Here is a 9,275-nt window from a genome sequence, read left to right as displayed (position 1 = left end):
TAAAAAAAAAAAATTGAAACGGCTTAATGTTTTTCAGTTTCCAATCACATGTTATGAAGTAACTAAATGTATTTAACTATAATGGAATACAAATAATATATGTTGCGATTATAGGCGCCAAATATGTGAACTATCCGTCCTAAATCTATCATTATAATTATCCCGGGATGCTCTACACTTAAAAGTTAAAACTAGTTACATTTAAATAATGTTGGTTTTATTTTGAAAGCTAATATAAAATAAAATGTGAAGCAATTTCCTTTTTTAATTTCGGGAAAAGAAGCCTCGTTCGTGTGACGGAGACACCGTGTCGCCATTCGTTGGGACAATTTATTACAAGGCGGGGAGTGAAAAAGCCCAGATCCGCAATAACGAATGCGTCAATCTTGACCGTTTATTTTGCCTCTCCTGAAAATCGAAAGGTGACGATTCCAGGAAATTGCTTACATCCCCGCGACGAAACTAACAACGTGCGGGGTTTCCTTCCTCTTTCTGTTATTCTTCCCGCAAATCGGATTTTCCTTTGTCGCGAAGTCGACTCTCTTTCTCTTGATTGTTTTCCCTACCTGCAATTCCGCCGATGCAAGAAACAGAACTTCACGATTTGTCCGACGACGCCGATTACGCTGCGTCGCAGCAACAGGTAACACCGTTGCCAATTTAGTTCCGAATGTGTCGCTTTCTTCCATGGAATTGGATTCGGTTAGGTTTAGGTGATTCGTTTGAATTTGTTCGAATCTACGCTTTTTTTTTTAAGGGATTATCACAAATTTAACTGGGTCAAGGAATTTTGTCGGTTTTATTGATTTGGATTAGGCATCATCCAGCATATTGCTGCGGAGCGACAGTAGTAAACAGAGCTCAAATAGTGAGCCAGACAGCGCCCAGCTAGTTTTTACGAAGGACAATGTCGCAATTCATCCGACTCAATTTGCTTCCGAAAGGATTAGTGGAAGACTGAAGTTGATTAAGCAAGGCTCTTCTCTGTTTATGGTATCCATTGATTGTTTTATTTTTATTTTTTTTTTCCTTTTGGGGGAATGCAGTGTTTTTTTATGGAAATATCCATCTTCTCTTCGTTGTAGTCATGGATACCTTATACAGCGAACAATTCGAATGCCATGCTGTCTGAGAAAGGTAGTTCGCATTCGGACTTTGATATTTTGCCTGTATAGCTATCGTTCCATATATGCTGAAATTTATTCCTTTCTTATGTAGACAGAAACCTTTACACCATAAGGGCGGTGCCCTTTACTGACATCAGGTCCATTCGAAGACATACTCCTCCACTTGGGTGGCAATACATCATTGCTGTTTTGTCATCAGGTAAAGTAGAGCGTATGAACTACACAGATTTTATCATCTTTTTTTCGTATCCTTTCCCTGCGATCACTGTTTCATTCTCAAGTGTTGCGTATCATATTGACACTCGTCCATGGACGCTGTACCGTGGGATCGTTATCCATCCAGTTTGGATTTTAACACTCTGATAGTACATAAATGTTTTATTACAAAGATGTGGAGTTAATTATCTTATTCCAGCCATAATGGGGAGAAAATACACGGATTTATCTTTTTTCTTAATTGTAATAGATGCGATCACTTTGTTGGTGAAGGCATCTAATGTGGCAGGTTACAATTTCTCGCATTCAATGTGCAAGTTAGCAGAAACTAGAAAAGCAACCATTCTCTAAATAAATGAATCCATCATGGATGGCCTGTTCATTGACTCTGAATTTTATAAAATTAATGACATGGGTGTAATGAAGTACTTTTTTATTTTTTTTCCAAGATAAAGACTAGGTACTTTTTAATAAAACAATATAATTTTTTTATTTATTCTTATATTCAACTTTAGTAATGCTTAATTTATAACAATTGAAGTGTGTTGACTTAATTTGGTACTTTTACCAAGCTCTGCCATTTAAGACTTTCCTTTGTCTTTTCACATATATCATTGAATTTTAAAATGGTTCTGAAATATTTCTTCCTTTGTTGATGATAGATGAAATATCTAGCCAGTTTTTTCAAAGGGAACAGTGTCACAGTCGATCGGTCATGCATGCATGGTACAGATACATATTTTTTGCATTTCCACAAGAATATGGAAATAAATTTGCCACATCTATGCTTCCTGGATCTACAAGTACTTCATTTTTCATTAGTAATGATTTTTATTTTGCCAAGATCAGAAAATCTTCAACCAAATATTGTTCTCACATTAAGCATTCATATTTCCCTTTTCCTTTAATGATCTTATGATAAAATTTTATTGACCAAAAACATTTAGTTTTATTTTCAAATTGCCTGTTTACTCTTTGCATTTACCTTCAACTGTGCAAAATTGTTGGTTACCTATATACTTTCTCTCTTGAAGTCTCATTTGGCTCAGGCATGATTTTTTTCAGATATGCTTGTTATTCTAGTCGTATTTTTAACCAATATTTATCTGATCAGCAAGATCTTTGCGTCTGGCTGGCACTATTATTTTGTATGACTCAGTCTGTATCATGTTTTGTACTTTTTTTTTCCTTTTTTTTTGGGGGGGGGTGCATGCTTTGCAGGACTTGCATACCCACCTCTGTACTTTTACAATGGAGGAGTCAGAGAATTTCTTGCTACAATAAAGCAACATGTTCTTCTTGTAAGGTTAGTTTCTGGATTTGTGTCTTAAATTTTCTTTTCTTCTAACTCGCTTATTGATGATGCAATTACTGGTCTCTTCATGATATATTTGAAAATTTCAAATGTACCTTTTAATTGAGAAAGGATGAACTTCATGAGGTTTATCCCCAAGGCCTTTTGAATTCAATTATTTGAAGCCTATTACTTGTTCTTATCTAATCAACGAACACTTGTAGTTATTTTCTGTTTCTGGGTAGCATTTTTCTCAGCTAATGGTTTGTAGAGTGTTTATCTTGGTTTCATGATTAAAAGGGCAGATATGCTGAATATGTGTAGAGAACTTGTTCCTATAGTCCATATGGCAATTTAGTGATTTAATGCGAAACATTGTTTTAAATAATGTAATTTTATTGACTAAATTGCCATGTAGGCTATAGAAACAATGCATAGAGAACTCGTTCCTATAACCAATTAACCTTTCACATTGAGTTCTTTCTTTTAATTGACATCTATGATTCTTAAATATTGATTTGAAAAATGTTTTAAATCCCTTACAAAGTCTCTTGCAGGCTAAATTTGTAGCTGAATACTTGAGCTATTTTATGATTATTGTTTATGCAAATCAAACATTTTAAAAGTGTTTGGCTGTGAGGCATATGGGCATGATGCTATTTTATCAGTAAAAAAATTAATGCAATTTATATGCTTCTAAATTCATTTCCTTTTTGTTGTCATTAATGGCTAAGAGGTCCAAAAAAATGTAGCTAAATAATATTTTAAAAATGTTTCAATTTTGATATAGTTTGAGTGCCATTTTCAGGCAGATATATTTTCAACCTCCTTTTTTCTTGTTATGCTATATTTTCCAGATCTGCAGAAGACACGAATGTGTTCATTGTGAATGATTTAAAGAATCCTCTGCAGGTATGTGGGATGCGTGCAAAGTTGTTTGATTGGTTTTAGCAACTTGGTTGTTTATGTAGAGTGTCCCTAGCAATATTATTGTTGTTATATGCAGGAAAGTACACATAACTAGTGAGTCTCATAATTATGAGTTAATATCCCTATTTTATTCTGATTATCAGAATATTTGATGGATAGCTCATAAAAATGTCATCCTCTTGAAATTTTTAAACTTATAAAAGCTCACATGCAGTTATGCTTTTGCTCTGCTCTTTTAGTCTGTGATTAGTGCGCTAGTCTGCTTTCAAAAGGAAGATGTAGGCAGAAAGTTTAGAAGAAATTAAGAGCTTACATTTGGTATTTATCTTTAGGTCTCTAAAATGTTTTGTGATATATATGTATATATATATTTGATTTTCGCGCCCCTTTTATTTTGGCTTTCTTATTTTTCTATTTCTTGGATTGACTTCCAGAGGACATTGTCGTCATTGGAGATGCCCAGGGCTGTTTCTATTGCTTGTGAACCTTCAAATATATCAGCTAATGAGTCAACTTTGAATGAGAACCAAGAGAGGATTGATAGCGGTGCCAGTGATGGACATGCTGCTGTTTCTCAATATCATGGAAGATCAAGACATAGAGTTAATGATCCTGCCAGAGATATTTCTATTCAAGTTTTGGAGAAGTTCTCTCTTGTGACCAAATTTGCCCGTGAGACAACTTCACAACTCTTCAGTGATCAGAGTAATGGATTTGGTGCCATTGAGAGAAGTTTTGATGAGACTCCTTTTGATCATCACAACAAGTCTTCCAGTATAGGAGAAAAAATTCCTGATGAAAGTCCTGTTCCCTCAGATCCTCTGGAGGTAACCCTCCCTTCTGTGGGTGCTATTGCTACTATATTAAATGTTAACCACTCCCAATGGTTATCCACCACATATTCTGTCTGAGCTGGTTACCTTGTTTGGTACATTTTATGGGCTGGAAGGAATTTAGTAGTAAGCTTTTATTCTCCTTTCTGATTGTGAGTTACCTTGTGCTTGCAAGTAACACTTGCTATGCTGTGTTGCCAGACATACTTCAGAGTCTATAATTTAGAATAAGTGTATTTTTCATCCCGCCAAAATTTAAAATTTATCAACACAATAGCATTTGGAGGTATAAAAGGTGTGCAGATCTATCACTCTCCCATGTGAAAAAAATGTGCATGTAATAATTCTATCTGAATGTAAGGTGACAGGGATGCTATGGAAAAATGTTCCTACTATGTTAATTTCTTGTCCATGTGGTGCTTTTGTGGCTCCTCCCAATCTGTAAGATCAGATACTACTCATGATTTATTTTGGTTGTTGGGGGCGTTGCTTTGATGGTTGCATTTTGAGCATGCATACCAAGAGACTTATTTTACTATACATCTCATGTTTTTATACTTCAACAGGTGAATTTTGTTTTCCCCATTTTTCTTCCTCTTTACACCTAGCAATATCAATATCATTTTTTTGTTTCCCTCTACATGTAGTTTGATAAATTATCACAAGTATGGGGAAAACCACGGCAACTGCCTTTAGGTTATGATGAGGTGAGTTTTGATTTTCACTTTTTCTGTAATGTTTTTTTTTTTTCCTGTTGTTAATGCTTCTGTCAAGTTTAAGCAATGAATTTGTTGTGCAAATGCTCTCTGATCATGATCATCAATGTGTTTATACAATTCTTCTGTTTTTTATATGGATGAAATTATATGTAATAAAAAGCAATAAAGTGAAAAGTATTTATCAAGATACCATAATAGACTGGCTTGCTGAGAAATTTGGAGTCTGTGATTCCACATTCATGGATTTAGTCTAAGTTTTCATGCCCTAGTATTTCATGCAACTCGAGTCTTGGGGCCTATGGTTCCAAGCTCTTCCGACTTAGAGCCATAGGTTCTAAAATTGTGTCAACGTACTCTGGATCTTATTTATTTAGGTTTTTTAATTCTGCTAAAGCATTACAATCCAAAATAAGAGCATTCTAAAGTGGCAAAATGTTGCTTGTTGAACTGCTTGTGGCGGGTCTCATTTTTGCAGTGGGTTGGGTTCTTGGATTCTGAAGGGCGAGTAACAGATTCAGAAGCTTTAAGAAGGAGAATATTTTATGGAGGACTTGACCATGAGTTGCGGAATGAGGTCTGTGTTTAATAATATTTGTGATGATGTCCATCAGAGTAAATTTTTTGAAATTGGTCTCGCTCTTCCCTTACAAATCCTTATAAGAACGATAGGTTTGGGGATTTCTGTTGGGGTACTATTCATATGATTCAACATATGCTGAGAGGGAATATCTGAAGTCAGTCAAGAAGTCGGAGTACGAGACTATAAAGAGCCAGTGGCAGGTTTCCTCTTCTCCATGCCTTTTATATGCATCATTTTTAATATCTTACTGGGAATTAATAATAATTTGTTTATGCTCTTTTCTCTGTAGAGTATCCTCCCAGCACAGGCTAGAAGATTCACAAAATTCAGAGAGAGGAAAGGCCTAATTGACAAAGATGTGGTATGCTGGAAGCTAGTTCAGATGTTTATGAATTATCAAAAAGATTACATAACAGCAGTTGGATGGTGCACATGTAGTTTAACTGTCTTTTATTTTTGAAGGTGAGGACTGACAGAATTCTTGCTTTCTATGATGGGGATGATAATCCAAATGTGAATGTTCTACGGGATATCCTGTTGACTTATTCATTCTACAACTTTGACCTCGGTTATTGTCAGGTACTTATCAATGTGATGCATTGAACACCAGAATTTTGCTTCATGTTTTTTCCTTCAAAATGTTGGGATCTAAGAATCAATGACGGCTTCTCTTATCTATTCCTGTGCTTGGTTATCCTGGATGTTAAATAATTGATTAAGCAAAGAATTGTTCTCTGCAGCCAGGGTAGGAATATGTTAATAGCTAACATCTTTCTGCACCAAAGTAATTTATGGTACCACAAATCAAGAGTTGAGGTCCCTCATTTTTCCAACTTCCCATTACCATCCCTCCCCAATCTGACCCTGAAATTGGGGGGAAAAGGAAAGGTTAATAATTGAGAATTGACATTCCATATGTTTAGGCAATCTTATATTTGTTATCGTACAGGGTATGAGTGATCTTCTTTCCCCGATATATTTTGTAATGGGTGACGAATCAGAGGCATTTTGGTGTTTCGTAGCGCTTATGGAGCGTCTTGGACCCAACTTCAATCGTGATCAAAATGGCATGCATTCTCAACTTTTTGCATTATCTAAGGTTTACTCTCTCTCCCTCTCTCTCTCTCTCTCTACTTTTTGTGTGAGAACTTTCTTTTGATGCAGCAAGATGTTTCCTCTACAGTAGATTTCATGTGCTTATTTATTTGCTTGCCCATCAATTGCATCCCAACAATTGAATTGCAATTGTAGGTACCTCGTTGAGAGAACCATGCATTACCTGAATTAAGAAAAGGAAAGGAACATACAAATATGTTATAAATACAAATATTTCACAAATTGGAAAGCATAACTAGTGGATTTTCTCCCCATGAACTCCTTTCTAAATTTAGATTTCCTCTGATTGTCAAAATTAATGAGACTTTTTTGATGGGATGGCAAAATCATTGCTGGCATGATTGTCTTACAAGTATGGTATCCTTTTATAAACAAAAACACTGCACGTTTTGTTCCATTATCACATCCCTTGTGTCACTGAGGTCTGCTTTGAACCTCAATGTGATGGTGAAACTAATGACTACTATTTCACACTCGACGTCTCTTAAATCTCTGATCATGCATCCCAGAAAATATGAGCCGCATCTCTGATCTAAATATAAATATGCCCTTTTTTTGTTATTATAGAGATGTTATTAATCAAGTTGTTGTTATCCAGTTCAATGTGTTTCACAAACATTAGCATTGAGAGAGAAGTTGATAACTGAAACATAATGTTTCTGCAACTTAATTGTGCACCATTCTTCGAGAACTAAAAGCATAAAATACAAGCTGGAACTGATAATCTATGTCTGCAACTTATTTAGGAGCCTTGCATGTTATAAAGAGTCATCTGGTAAAATGTAAATCAAATCATACAAGAAGCTTTCATCATTGAAGCTGGGACTGATGATCTATGTCTGATAGTTTATCTATTTATCATCCTGTCATCAGTTTTGGACCAACACTGACAAAAGACATTTCTGTTGGGAACCTGTTACTAAGATGTATTCTTGTCAGTTCCCTTGGCATTTCTGATTAATATTATTTCTTTTTTGCAGTTGGTAGAGTTACTGGATAGTCCATTGCATAAATATTTTGAGCAGCATGACTGCTTGAATTATTTCTTTTGTTTCCGCTGGGTATTGATTCAATTTAAAAGGTCAGATTCCTTGAATCGCTGTCTTGGATCCGTAATTTCAGGCTATGTCTGAACTTAATAGTGTATTCCTCTAGATTGTTAAATGTATTTTCTTCCTTCTCATTTGCCAATTGAACTTAGTTTGGCAGTTCAGCAATGAGAAGTCTGTTTGACTGTCTTTGATAACAAAATATAGCAAGTAGTATTACATACTCAACTTCCTGCAAACACAACTGCATGTCTGGTCCTCGCTGAATCACTGGCCCTTTTGAACTTAATCTCTCGCTCTCTTTCTCCGAAGAGGTGCAATTGATCTTAGACTCAGAGAGTTAGGTTGTTAAGAATGTTATTCGGCAACGTAATACTTTCAAGCGAACATGCTTTACATTTGTGGAGATGATTCAGGAGGATATTTGCTTGCTGGATGATTTATAAATATTTTCCTAAAAGGGTCTTTAGTCTTGAGACATGTTCCTGAAAGGATCAAAGTCTTTTACACATTTCAACTAAATGGTTAATTTCTATAATACTTCCAATGTGGATTCCAATTGATGATGCGCTTGATTTCAGTGAAGTTATTGGATTTCTAGATTTACCAGTCCGACAGATTTAGCCTTGCATCGGTTCTCGCAGCGATGATTCGTTGCTGAATGAAACCTTAACTGACAAATATTTCACTTGACATTTCAGGGAGCTTGAGTTCGAGAGTACAATGCGTTTATGGGAGGTATTATGGACACATTATCCATGTGAGCATCTGCACCTGTATATGTGTGTGGCAATCCTGAAACGATACCGCAGTAAAATAATGGGGGAGAAGATGGATTTTGACACGCGTTTGAAGTTTATAATGAGCTGAGTGGTCAGATTGACATTGATTCAACATCATGGATGCAGAGGCTCTTTGTGTATGGGCTGGGGAAGATGGCGCCGCTCGAATACCTCCTGGAACCCCCCTTCGTTGCCTATAGACGATGTTTCATTGTACTCTCAACTAGAAGATGAAGTGCCATAGAGGATGATTATTCCCGTATCGTTCTTTTGTTAAACACAGTTTATATTTTTTATTTTTTGGTCAAGAGATTATGTTAGCTAATCAATTGCATTTGGCAATGACATGACATCGGTGTGTGGCAGGCATCATTTTACGTGTATTTTTCGGTATTAGTGTCTATTTGTTAGTTGACTGTCAGGTGTAAATACTTTACGAGCTAATTTATTGATCCATTTTCCATCCAAAAAGAAGTAATTGTACATGCGGGGATCAAATTATAACGTTACATCGGATGATAAATAATTAATTAGTTACTATTTGTTTGGCTTATGGGTGGAAATTTTAACTGGGGGGTTGAAATTAGGGAGAATTTTATTTAAGAATTAGGAATGTGACCTATTTATAA

The 9,275-nt window shown here is 35.6% G+C and overlaps 1 pseudogene; it reads left to right on the top strand.

Moving 5' to 3' along the window:
* The first annotated feature begins 383 nt into the window (after positions 1-383).
* Positions 384-9,075, top strand: LOC129300564 (uncharacterized; annotated as a pseudogene).
* Positions 9,076-9,275: the final 200 nt, after the last annotated feature.

Source organism: Prosopis cineraria, unplaced genomic scaffold (genome assembly GCF_029017545.1).
Source record: "Prosopis cineraria cultivar Desert tree isolate PC_DT_omini unplaced genomic scaffold, ASM2901754v1 PC1650, whole genome shotgun sequence".
Lineage (NCBI taxonomy): Eukaryota > Viridiplantae > Streptophyta > Magnoliopsida > Fabales > Fabaceae > Prosopis > Prosopis cineraria.
Note: the sequence above shows the minus strand (reverse complement) of the source record. Positions and strands in the feature narration are given on the sequence as shown.